The sequence below is a fragment of the Psammomys obesus genome, unplaced genomic scaffold (assembly GCF_907164565.1).
Source record: "Psammomys obesus unplaced genomic scaffold, mPsaObe1.curated_primary_1811, whole genome shotgun sequence".
Lineage (NCBI taxonomy): Eukaryota > Metazoa > Chordata > Mammalia > Rodentia > Muridae > Psammomys > Psammomys obesus.
In genome coordinates, this window is record NW_026590654.1 from 1 (window position 1) to 14,022 (window position 14,022).

Below are 14,022 nucleotides of genomic sequence, written 5' to 3' on the forward strand. Positions count from 1 at the left end.
TCTGGCCCTCAGATCCCTGAGAAACCTGGCACTCAGCCAGGTCTGGCACTATGCCCGTCATAGCGGAGTCACCGTGGCTGTGGATCCCAGTGTGGCTGAGCGCTGAGGGTATCACCAACAATTTCCCTCTGGCATCTTGACCAACTTATTTTTCTTCCAGGAGTAAATTCCTGCATCCTCTCCTGGGCAGGGAGGGGCCAGAACAAAGGACCGTCTGTGATTCACTTAAGGGATAGTCCAGGGGCTTCCTGGGGGAGGGTTGCTACCTCGTGATTCAAAACTCTGGCGGGTCTCCCACTCCCACCCCCATCCCCACCCCTCCTCCTCGTTTAGGCCATTGCAACTCACCTGCACAGAGCAAGGACCACAGACAGCACAGTAGAAAGAAACGCCACAGAGCCAGTGTGGAAAGATTTTGCTCAGCGACTGCATTCTTTGCCATACCCTGAACAGCAGATGTAATCAAGCTGCTGCTTGATCGATGAGAATCGATGAGGATTCAGTGCTGCGCTCCAGAGGACCCGCTCACAAACTCAAAAAAATGCCAGGCACCTTGGCTGTCAACTCCAGCGACTGCCTGGGAATCTCGTGGTACCCTGCAGATGGCTGTAGTCCCTCCCTCTGGAAGGCGGAGACTGTGAACTGAGTGAAGGCTTCTAAACCTATAAGGGGAAGGATGGGACACTGTCTCTACAGCACAGTTGCCCAGCAGCAGGTTGTAGAGAGCCACCACTGGGGGACTGAGCCAGTGTGGCAAAGCAGGTCTCAGGCTCTTCACTGCAGGTTTCTGTGTCCAGGCATCCTCTGTCAGGTCACAGAACTCACCTGTCAGGCATCCACACAGGCGGCCCAGGAGAACAACTGAGTGGAGCCGCAGAGCCTGGGTGCAATGCTGAGGTTGGTGACTCCAGCCCAAGCCATGGCTACTTTCTTCAGACCCCCAGAGCCCTGGGTGGGCTTGAGCTGCCAAGGGAAAGAAAGCCCAAGTAGCTGTTGCAGGGCTGACTGCCCTGACAGCCCTTGGAACAGGAATCTGGGCTGTGCTTTCAGGCAGGTCCTGACCTGTCTCCCCACACCCAACCCCAGTCTCCACATCCCCATTCTGAGTTCCCATTTGTTCTTCTAAAATCTCTCCAAAGTAGTTTCAGTCCATGTGGCTCTGGTTTCCACAATGGGAAATCCTGGTCCCCTTCCCTTCCCACACTTCCAGGATCCCTCTCTGTGATCACCTTCTGAAGAAGGACAGAAGTGCAAAGTCACAAAGGCAAAGACTACGAAGATACCTGCAGCCGTGCGTGTACCACGGGAAGGCAATGCGGTGTGGAGCCCTTCCTCACCTCCCCAGCCTCACCCCGCGTCAGCCAGCTTTGCGCCAAAGGCAGCTGAATGCAGCAGTGAAAGGTCGCACCCAGCTTCGTCTGACTCACCCCTGGGCTCTCTCCTCGTGCCTGGACTAAGAGAGAAGTTAGCCCTGCCTCATTCTTATGTTTCTGAGAGTAACCTACCTCCCACATATTATGTGACTGACCCTGGAGGTGTGTCCCTGAGTTCTCATCCTGACCTGGGCTGGCGCCATCTCCATCCATGCTTGCCTCCCTCCCCAGTAAACCTCGTGGGAGGTCTGCTGTGTGGTGTGATTTGTGTGCTATTTCTTGTCTCTTGTTAAGATACTTTTTTCTGAAAAACCTTTTCACAAAGGTGCCCCTTTGGGGGACTATTAGAGCCACGTTCTGGTTGTTAACAGTCTCCATTTTTCTAAATGCAAGCTTACAATCACGGAAAAAGTCAGGAGAGGTATCAGGCGGCAGCTCACCTCCACACGCTCCTTAATGGAAACCTTCTCATCATTATTCCCCTACCCCACCCCCTCTTTGCTTCCTTCTGAAAAATCACAATCCACTCTAGAGTATAGGTGTTTTGGATCAGGTTTATGTGCTACTTGGGGATTGGATTTTTTGGCTTTCACTCTGAAACCGTCTTCTCCTGAGTCCTTGGATTATCCTGCATGTTTACAAAAACACATGCTACTTAAGACACCGGGTGATCCAACCCTTATATGTATCTTTCTTCAAAAGCTAATAACGTTCTTTCTGAACCCTGGGTGCGTTCCCTGTGTGGCTGTGGTGTGTGAGGGATGTCCCCTGATACCTTCACCCCGATTGCTGGAGGAAACAAGGGCCTCTGCCATCACTCTTTTTGATTCATAAAATTCCTGAGCTAAAACTTATCAAGGTTTCAATAAGATGGGGAAGCCACAAGAAAATGCAGAGTTGAGTATTTGAGGAGGAGTGTAAAGGGACAAAGGCTTCAATGGTGACAAATCAAAGCATTCCAAAGGCAAATAACACAAAAACAGAAATAAAAATGCCTTCAAAAGTCTAAGGGTGAACAGGGCAAACTATATGTACAGTATGACCTAAAAGGGATGTGAGCCGGTTTAACCGGTTTTATGTGAGCATTCATCCACCTTATCTATCAGCCAATGCTCTCATGAAAATAATGTAGACCATTAAGCACATGTAGTAACATAAGTATACATAAACAGTCTAGACTCTGCTTCTCCAGCTGCTGCCTCCCTCTAGCCCTCTGTGCCCTCCATGTGGCTCTGGCTTCTGCAGCCTTTTGTGCCCGCATGGACGCATGGACGTCTGTCTCTCCTGCTCTCTCCTGGCTATCTCTGGCTCCAGTCTGCAGTCCCTCTCACCTCCCTCTTGGGGCTTTGTGACTCCCCCTCTCTCTTCCTCCATGGTCTCAGATTTTGTTACAGCAGCTTGGCGTCAATACAGATCAATGATAAAAAAAACTGGCTCACTTGGTTTCCAAATTCTCACAAATCATGACAACTGCTACTGATCCTCAAATGATCCCCAAACATCTTACACTTAAATTTTCTCTGCTCTACACTCCCAAAGTCTCTTACTGCTAAGATTCTACTTTTATCTTTTATCTTTATGGTTTCTTTGCACTCTGTTCTAAAAAAAATATATATTTTAAAAGGTTACGCTATAAACTCTTATCTCAGGATAAGCAAATTCATTGATTGGGTATGGTTTAAAAATCTATTCAGTCTGTCCCAAAATTTGGCTTTAAACTTGTGACAAATTTTTTAGTTAAAATTTATACATCAGTGTGTGTGTGTGTGTGTGTGTGTGTGTGTGTGCATGTGTGTGTGTGTATGCATGTGTGTACATGTATGATTCAACTCTTGTTTTCAGTGTATGTGTGTAACTCAGCTTCAGCTCTATAAGGGTATTATGTAACTTGGATTCAATTCTTGTTATGTTTGTGAAACCCTCAAAGACTACCAGAAGTCGAGTCCCTTGCAGAACATGTGAGGGTCTATTTAATACAAGCTCGAGCACGAGTCGCAGCAATCTCCCTGGTGAAGAGGAGAGTGCAGCTCTGCAGTCTAGGGGACCAGGTTTTTAAAGGGAAAACAGCAAGCAGGGGTTACAGGCCTTGGAGGTACACGATTGGAAAGGGAAATTGACTTTTGAAATGATTGGTTTATTTTAGGCGTCAAGACCATAAACGGTTCTGGCCTGGCCATCTAGGCTGGTTTTCTAGCAACTGCATCTCTAGTAGGCAGGAAAAAGAATGTGGTCAGGCTGGGTCCTCCCCTGCAGGTGGCTGAACATGTCTCCACCTGGCTGGCCTTTGTTCAGGCTTATGCTTTAAACTTTGAACCAATACCCAAAAAATCTAATATTTAATTTTTTGGTCTCTCACTCTCATTTTAAAAAGAGATAGAGAGATAGAAAGAGAGAGAGAGAGATCTACTAGGAAAACAAATGTTTTTAAATAGCATCCCAGCTGAGCTCTTGCCACCATAGCCAGCTCTGGGACTTTTTCCAGGAAATGGGTGGGGCTGGCTTTCTGACTAAAGCTTCTGCAAGGGGCAGAATTGGCTCTCCCAGGCTCACACCACCAGGGCCAGCTCCAGCACTGCCCTGTGAATGGTGGGGGCAGCTCTCCAGTGCTAATGCCACCAGGGCCAGCTCAACTGTTTTGCCAGCGCAAGGTGCGGGTTTTACTCTCCCACGTGCTGCAGCTGGCAAGGAGCAAAGCCAGGTTTTAATTTATCAGTCAAAGAATATCTTTGGAGAAGTCATGTTGACCTGCTGTGTGACATTGTATAAAACCAAAACAGGAGCAATAAACCTTGCAAATTAAGAAGCTCACTGAGTTAAGCCCCCATACTTTACAAAATAGGTTTTTATTTAAGAATAAGTTTCTCAGCCCAGATGCCCCTCAGTTGAGGAATGGATACAGAAATTGTGGTACATCTACACAATGGAATATTACTCGGCAATAAAAAACAAGGAAATCATGAAATTTGCAGGTAAATGGTGGGAAGTGGAAAAGATCATCCTCAGTGAGGTATCCCAGAAGCAGAAAGACACATAGGATATATACTCACTCATAAGTGGATAATAGACCTATACTATAGGATAATCATACTAAAATCTGTACACCTAAGGAAGCTAATCAAGAAGGAGGACTCTGGCTAAGATGCTCAATCCCCATTCAGAAAGGCAAAGAGGATGGACATCTGAGGAGGGAGAAAACAGGGAACAGGACAGGAGCCTACCACAGAGAGCCTCTGAAAGACTCTACCCTGCAGGGTATCAAGGCAGATGCTGAGACTCATAGCCAAACTTTGGGCAGAGTACAGGGAATCTTATGAAAGAAGTGGGAGATAGTAAGACCTGGAGAAGAGAGGAGTTCCACAAGGAGAGCAACAGATCCAAAAAGTCTGGGCACAGGGGTCTTTTCTGAGACTGATTCTCCAACCAAGGACCACTCATGGAGATGGCCTGGAACCCCTGCACAGATGTGGCCATGGCAGTTCAGTGTCCGAGTGGGTTCCATAGTAATGGGAACAGGGACTGTCTCTGACATAAACTCAGTGGCTGGCTCTTTAATCACCTCCCCCTGAGGGGGGAGTAGCCTTACCAGGCCACAGAGGAAGACGATGCAGACAGTCCTTATGAGACCTGATAGACTAAGATCAGAGGGAAGGGGAGAAGGACCTCCCTTTTCAGTGGACTGAGGGAGAGGCACGGGTGGGGAAGACAGAGGGAAGGTGGGATTGGGAGGGGAGGAGGGAGAGAGCTACATGGGTGATACAAAGTGAATAAACTATAATTAATAAAAATATATAAAAAAGAATAAGTTTCTGTTTTTTAAATCTGATGTAATCTGCAAAACACATGACTCCATTTATATAATGTATATTCTTGTTTTCCTCTTTCACTGTACTTCTCTAACAATCTCTAACAGCCAGTTTACTTGCCCCTGTAAACACACTTACAGCTGTTAACCCATTATCTCTCCCCTATAAAAGGGACCTCAAAAGGCCAGTAGTGGCTGCTTTCTGGTCCTGGCTATGGAAGAATAGTGGGGCCAAGACTCCTTTGAATTGGACTCCCAATTGGTAACTGTAATGTCAGGGGCCAGCCTATAGACTTCCTGGTTGGCACTGGGGCTACCTACTCAGTCTGCTGGAGCCCCTGGGACCCCTTACCAGTCAGACAATGAAGATACAAGTGGCAAGGGGGTGTAAAACAATACAAACATGCCACTGATTGGGGTCAAAGGACTGTGACCCATCTCTTTATTGTCATCCTCTAATGTCCCTTCCCATTATGGGGGTGAGATCCTCTGAGCAAATTTTAGGCTATGATTTCATTCTCGGGGGTCACCCCTAAGTTACAGTTAGGAGAGCCTTTCTTAACTATAATCTTCCCAATAAGTTAGGAATATCTGCTCCTCCAAACTCTTACTCATCACCATAAGAGAAATGGAAAATGTGTTGTTAATCCAAGAAATTCTCATGGTATGAGAAGAGGACAATTCCTCTGACGTGGCCAAACATGTGCCACTTATCAGCTCAGGGGCCAGGGAAGGGTCAAGGTTCACAACAGGCATCTCCTTAAGAAGGTATCACTCACTCCTTGCTAGTCATCCTGAAGTACCACTTGCTGCCTATCCAAAACCCTGGAACTCAAGAAGATAGACAGATAGATAGATAGATAGATAGATAGATAGATAGATAGATAGACAGACAGACAGATAGATAAGACTTGAGGGAAGTAAACAAATGAGTGAAGGCCATTCACTTGACCTTTCCAAACCCGTACACTCTGCTCAGTTTATTACCACCAGCGTGTGACATTTATACTATACTAGAACTAAAAGATGCATTTTTCTCTATCCCCTCTCAAAGTTAAGTCAACCCATTTTCACATTTGAATGGGCTGATCCTCAGCTAGGAATATCTGGACAACTAACCTGGGCTAGATCGCCTCAAGAATTCAAAACCTCCCCCACCATCTTTGATGAGGCACTCAATCAGTACTTAAGCCTCTTTGAGATTAAGTACCCTGAGGTAACCTTGCTCCAGTATGTGGATGATTTACTGTTGGTGGCAAAAGATATGGAAGACTGTTTAAGAGCCACCCAAGGTGTTTAGGAGACTCTGGCTCAATTAGGATACAGAGTTTAAAAAAAAAAAAAAAAAAGACTAATTTGCTCACTTCAGGTTACCTACTTGGGGTATGAATTACAGGAGAGAAAAAGGCTGCTGTCCCAAACTCAGACAGCAGCTACAGCACCAAACCCAGGTTCAGCCATCAAGAAGCAAGTCAGAGAATTCCTGGGAGCCATCGGGTATTACTGTCTCTGGGTACCTGGGTTTACTGAGATTGCTAAACTCTTGTACTCTATAATGGCCAGAGGTAACATCCCTTTAAATGGACCAAGGAAGATGAACAGGCCTTAGAAACTTAAGAGAGACCCTTTTATAGGCCCCTGCCTTGACTCTCCCTGTTGTCTCCAAGCCATGTATTTGATGTTCATGTATTTCATGTAAGGGCATTGCTAGGGTTGTCATAACACAGACGCTGGGTCCCTGGAAGAGACCAGTGGCCTACATCTCAAAGGGACCGGATGCCATGGCTTTGGATGGCCCCTTATTTGAGAACCATTGCAGCCACTGCTGTCATTGAAAAGAAGGCTGACAAACTCCCATGAGGACAGACCCAACTGTAACAGCTCCACAAGCTGGAAACTTGGCTGAGAGATGCAGCAACCAGCTGGATGTCAAGTACCAGCTGGACTCAATACTAAGCCCTTCCCCTAGCTAAGGAAGACTGACTTTTGATAAATCCTTGGTCATTAACCCTACCAACCTTCTTCCAGACAGTGACACTGAAGGGTCACTGCCAAGGTACATGACATGACCAACATCCCTCTCACCACAGCAGTGGTGGTCCTGGACAAAAGGAAATCATCTGTGAACAAGCCCTGCCTAGAGGCACATCTGCCCAAAGAGCAGAAATAACGGCTCTGACGCAAGCCTTAAGATGGGCTAAGGAGAAAAAGGTGCGCATCTACATTGGCAGCCAATATGCCCTCGCCATAACTCATGTTCACAGACAGATTTATAAACAAAGGAGCTTACTTATTTTAGAAGGAAAGAATATTTAAAATAAACATGAAATAATTCAGTTGCTGAAGGCCATCTGGCTGCTAGCTGAGATAATACACTGGCCAGGACACCAAAGAGACAAAAGCCCCCAAATTCAAGGTGACAGCTACACAGATCATGTCACCAAGGAGGCTGCCCTCGGGAAACCAGTCCCCAAACCATCCTAGAGCCATGTGTTGTCCCTGAGTTCCCACTGGCTTCAACAATATGTCACTGAGTATGATCCAGGAGTCTAATTTGGGAAACCCTGGGATGGTGTTTTGAGATGAAATAATTTGCATGTTAGAAGAGCACTAACTAAACGCCTTACATCATTCCAGGAACTCATCACCTAAAAATAAAATCTCAGGATTCACTGACCCTTACATCTGGCTGCCTGGACATTGAGAAATACTTCAAAACATATCAGATCCTTGCCTGACCTGCACTCAGGTAAAGGCAAAGAAGGATATGTTTCCTCCAGGACAACACGGTACCTGGTAAATTGGGGGAAATGGATTAAGCCAGGAGTATATGGATACAAATCCCTGCTGCTCCTCGTTGATAAGATCACAGGCGGGGTAGAGTCTGTTCCCACCTGGACGGAAATGGCCCAGGTAGTAGCCAAGAAGTGAATAACAGAGATCATCTCCAGATTTGGCCTCCCTCCATCTCTAGGTTCTGACTATGGCCTGGCCTCTATGGCCAAGTTCTCTCAATTACCCTCTAAGGCTCTTAGCACAGATTGGAAACTGTTAATGTCGCCCTCAGAGTTCAGGGAACATGCAGAGGAGGAGCAGGACTTTAAAGGAGGTCTTAACTAAGTGCACTCTTGAGACTGGTGGTAACTGGGTTGAGCTTTTGCCTTGTGCTCATCTCAGGGTCCTCTGTACCTCCTGTGAAGAAAAGTTTGCTCCATATGAAATGGTCTATGGGAGATCATGCCCATGATCCTTTGCTGTATGCTGGACTGTTATAAGACTGCTTCACTCCAACTTCTGAGTCCTTAAAAGGATTGCAGTTATTTATGGATAAGATTTTCCCCACGTCCAGGCAGTCAGCCTGCTGAGTACCGAAGCTGATCTCGAGTTCCAGCTCAGAGATGCTGTGCTGGTCAGCTGCTTCAGGCTTGAGCCAGGTGGAAAAGACCTTACATCTTATTCTCTGGACACCTGCTGCTATCAAAGTCATGGGATTCCTGCCTGGATTCATCACTCTGACCTTAGGAAGGCATCAGAGGACCACAAAGACAGAAAAAGGAAAGAAAAAAAAAAAAGGACTTGACTGAATGCAGCCCTTTAAAAGTTAAGATTGCTAGGATTTAAGATTGATCTCACTTCCTTGTAGCTGTTGGTTGTTGCTAAAATTTCTCTCTGGTTAACAATTATGCTCCAATTTTCTTTGGGATCTGATTCTGACTGCCTTTTGACTGGGGAAAGAGAAGGTACACCTGGTGTAGAAAATAACTTAATACTTTGCAAGGCCAAGTTTGCAAGGGGCAGTTTTTATTTTGTTTTGTTTTGTTTTGTGAGACAGGGTTTCTTTCTGTAGCCCTGACTATCCTAGAACTCACCCTCCCGAGTTCTACTCACTTTTATGGAAGTAAACTGAACAACTTTCTCACCACTTTCGTTATTTTTTTTCATATTGCCAAAATTCTAAATTTTTTATTATGATCTTAAGAAATTTTCTGTAAGGATACCCAGGTAAAAAGATTTGGGTCTGTTGAGTGTGGTGGTAGCACATCCTCAGACAGCTGAAGTTGTCATGGTGACTGCCTGTGGACCTGCCATCCTACTACTCTGTGAGAAATACAGAGTAGTAGAAATACAAAAACCAACAGTAAAGAATTCCCAACTGCCTCCCAGGGCTTCAGCACAGCATGGTCACCACCGTTTGATGTGGGGCAATCTAGTTATCATGAGAATCCTATTTGTCCATCTATCTGGCCCAATCACATGCCCCATTCAAGTGCCAAATTTTTGAGGGTCAAAGCTTAGACTCTGGAAATCCCAAGAATCTAAGCTTTGTACTTACCCACATTACACCAATTAAAAAGAAAAATAACAGGTAATGAGGTCCCCCAAACTCCAAGATAATCTCCTGGGTCCTGACACTAGGTTTAGGTTTAAATAGAAGGCAAGAAGTCTGCCTTACTAAGTAGCCATGTTCTGTGGAAGCTCCTTCCATCCCCGATGATGAGATCTTGCCATTCCTGAAGATCTGCCTTACCAGATGGTCTGAAAATTTGTCAGAAGAGTGTGTGAAATCTCTTCCTAGGAAACAAGCTACTACTCTGACAGGCACTAGGCCAGAGCCTTGCCCCTTACCCTCTTTATCTCTTACCCACTTGGGAAGGAAAAGGCTTGTTTGGCTTACACTTCCACATTAGAGTCCATCAGTGAAGGAAGTTAGGACAGGAATCCAAACAGGGCAAGAACCTGGAGGCAGGAGCTGCTGCAGAGGCCAAGGAGAAGTGTTGTGTGCTGTCTTGCTCCTCATAGCTTGCTTGCTCAGCCCGCTTTCCTACAGAACCTAGGATCACTGTGTTAGATCTATTAAAAGCATGAGGCTGTCAACCGATCTTCTATTCAAGAGGTTTATTAGGTGGGTATGGAGGGAAGGGGGAACAGGACATGGTGGGGAGAGAGAGAAAGAAGGGGAGAGGGTGCCCCAAGAGAGAGAGAGAGAAGAGAGAAGCAAGATTAAGAGAGCGACCACGTGTTGGGGTTGTCCCTTTAAGGGGCAAGGTAACTGCGCCTTCCAGGTGTGGCCAACCTGGCCAGCGACACATGATGACATCATAAATTGCTAGGTAATCCCAGAAGCAGGTAGTGTTCCAAAATACTAACACACTGGCCCAAGGGTGAACACCACCCACAGTGGGCTGAGCCTTCCCTCTCAATAATTAATCAAGGGAAGTCCCCATAGCTGGGTCTTTTGAAGAATTTTTTTCAATTGAGATTCCTTCCTTTTGGATGACTCTAGCTTGTGTCAAGTTGGCATAAAACTAGCCAGGACAGCCACCTTGCCCCTTACCTGTCCTACCTCTAAGCCACCGTGACCCACTTTGCTTATTACCCACTTTGTCCTTCACCCAACATGAGATTCCTGATAGAAATCCAGTCTCTTGGGTGCCAGAGCCAGCCAGCAGAGTCGAATGGTTCTAGAGTCGGGAGTGAGGATTGATATTAATAAGATAAACACACAGCACACAGGAAACTTTTTAAAGGTCCAGACTCGACAGCCACAGCAAAAGGCAGGCTGCCGCAGCAAGCAGCGCAAGCAGCAAGTCTCAAGTCTCTGCCTCCAACCTTCTGACCTCTTTTTTTTGTGAGAAGTTTCTTTTAGCCAGTAAAACATCTCAGAACAATGGGTTAATTTCCACAAGGAGCCTGAGGAAGAGGTGTGACCCTCACAAGCTTCCCCACCTACTGTCACAAACAAAAGCCGCTGGAGTCGCGGCTCCCAGTACTTGGGGTCCAATGTGTCGGTCGGGTCGTCCGATGACAGACATGTGTCTCCTTAAACATTTTCTCCTGGCAACATGGTTGCAACCTTGGTGCCCTGCATCTCACGCTGACTCAGAGTGTGCATCTAGGGACCAAAGGCAGCTGTGAGGCACCCAGGTCCTCTGCAAAAGTAACACTCCCTTAACTGCTCAGCCCTCTCTCCAGCCACAGAACAGAGAAGGTAAAAACACAGGCAAGCACCTGTAATCCGCTGAGCTCCAGCAAAGTTGCCAAAGCAGTTCAATGAAAGAAGAGCCTCTTCAGCCAATTACAAGGGGCAATTAAAGAAGAAGCGTTACATCCATTACCTCCTGTAATCCACCCTTCAGGGACATTGATCTTAAGAGGGAAAAAAGAGCCCAACAACACAAAACCCAAACCAAACAAACCCAAAAATGGCTTCATCAACAGATCTTCATTGTGTGCCTTCAGCACTGTTGAGTCTTTCATCAGCATTGCAAATTCCATTCAGACACAAGATGGCACCAACAAACAAGGCTTAGGCCCACACTAAGCTAATGTAACTTATTTCTCCTAAGTTACATTCTTGCTAGCCCCAGTATTTCATCAGTGACTTGGGGAGACAGAGACTGATTCTCACCAATGACTGAGAAGGTGAAGTGAGATCAGCTATAAAATATCTGGTACCCAGGAGATGTGTGATGAAGGGGAATGAAAGAAGGGATCTTAAATTCCTCATTACCTTCTCCTAAGCATAATCAGTTCTGATGAGGACTGGTTGGTGTGTTCAAAAATATATTCAAGTTGTCCTCCGGCTTCCACATACATGAACACACATGCATGCTTACACATAGGTTAGTATAATTTAAGGTGGATAGTTGTGGAGGTTTTATTTTGTTTTTATTTATTTTTTAGTACAATTTATTCACTTTGTATCCCAGCTGTAGCCTCCTCCCTTGTCCCCTCCCAATCTCACCCTCCCTCCCTCTTCTCCTCCCATGCCCCTCTCCTAGTCCACTGACAGGGGAGGTCCTCTTCCTCTTCCATCTGACCCTAGTCTATCAGGTCTCATCAGGACTGGCTGCATTGTCTTCGTTTGTTCTGTTTTTTAAGACAGGGTTTCTCTGTATAGCCCTGGTTGTCCTGGCGCTTGCTCTATAGACCAGGCTGGCCTTGAACTCACAGAGATCTGCTTGCCTCTGCCTCCCAAGTGCTGGGATTAAAGTTTGTGCCACTACTGCCTAGCTACGTTGGTATACATTGTTTTGTAAATTCCTGAAGGGGAAGTCTTAAGCATGTGGTCAAGAGGGCCACTGGGGACAAAGTAGGTCAGGCAGCTCCTGTCTCCCCATCCTTGTTTCTCAGTGCTACTACGTTACTCAGTGCTTCATTCGCTCCTCCAGCCACTCGTTTTTCTCCATCTGCTGAACAGCTCCTCTGCTCTAGGGTGAGTCAGTCTCAGACACAGTGAGTCAGCTTTTTGTCTCAGTTCCCAGTCTTACATCTTGTAAGAAAAGGTCTGATTGGCTCATCTAGGCCAGGTGTTCACAACTGGTTCTGGGGCAGGGTCACCTGAGAGCCAAAGCTGTCCCAGCAGGCAGAGCAGACTCCGTAAAGGAGCCGATGAGGATGAGGCGGCTTTAAGTACACTGACCACCTCTTTACATGCTCCGAGGAGAGTCAGGCCCCACCTGGCTGCAGGAAATAGACTCTTGGAGACATTCTTTCGCTTCTGTGCACCCTGTTTCCTGTCTGTAAACTGAGGGAAGTGCAGGCCGCGTTGGAGCAGCTGTGCTCAGGAGGACCTGGACATCACAAACCAGATTCCACACTTCTGGCTTTTATTTCGTCTGTGTTTTTATTGTTGTTTTAGGTTTTTAAGAGAGAAGAAGGTGGGTGGGTAGGGAGGTAAGGGGGGATCAAGGGAGGGAGGGATTAGAATACGGTAAAGATGTTTGGAATTCTCAAAGGAGAAATAAAAGCATTTGGAAGCACTGAGAGGTGACTCCAAAGTTAAAATAATGACCTGTGTTGTCAGGTGGCCCTCTAAGCGCCTCATGGCACAGCTCTGCAATGTCCGTGAAACACTGAACATGAGTCGCTATAGACGTAAAGTATATACTGAAATATGTATGCTGAAATCTGTTTCTTAGTGTATGGGGAGGGGTCGGATTTTATGTATATACAGACACTATTACTGAAATGTAGAATACACGTATTGAGATGTAGAATAGATGCATTACTATTGTAGAATGTAAGGGTGGTGGTCTCCTGAGTGGGGTTAGAAAACCCTAGGACGCGCCTTCCGCTCTGTGAGGGCGTACGAAGCCATCTACAATTTTAGAAATGGATATGATGGCACCTTGATGTTAAAGAACGGTATTGTGCTCTATCAGTCCAGATTAAGACAGGTGCCATCTATTCCAACACCCAGGAAACCGATGTGAAGACTGCTCAACCCTCACTCTTACAGAAAAAGGAATCACCTTTCCAAACCACCTGGCCTTAGTCGCCTCACTCTGAAGTTCAGCTTTCCGTTGCTAAGTCTGATGTTTAAGCTCTCTAAACGAAACAGAAAGGCGAACTGGAATCCGAAGGTAAATGTTCTGTTCCTTTATCACCTACCACACTCCAGATCCCTTTAGTAATGCAAACGAAGTAGACTGTAAAAGACTGGCAAAGTTGTCTGCTGTTCCCTGGCTGTGCCTGACGCTCTCTGCAGTAGGCCCTGCCTGCAGACTGACGGACTGACTGCCTCTCCCCTCCGATCCCCAGGGCCCTGCCCTGTGAGCTACTCTTGCACAGGTTCGCTTGGTTAATGAGGCCTCCTAGGCCCCACGCCCACGCGGCGCGGGGTGAGCTGGGCCACACGGTCGTGGGGAGGCCCTTCTCCGCCGCGTCCGCCCGTGACCTGGCGGCCCGCGGAAGTCCCGCCCCGGGGCCGCCCCTGCACGCCAGGCTCCGCCCCGCCGCGGCCGCTGTGCGCTGTGCGCTGTCCGCCCGCCGGTGCTGATCCACGCGGAGGCCGCTGGTTGCCCGGTGCGCTCGCGGGAGCCGGCGGCCCGGCGCGCCATGCCC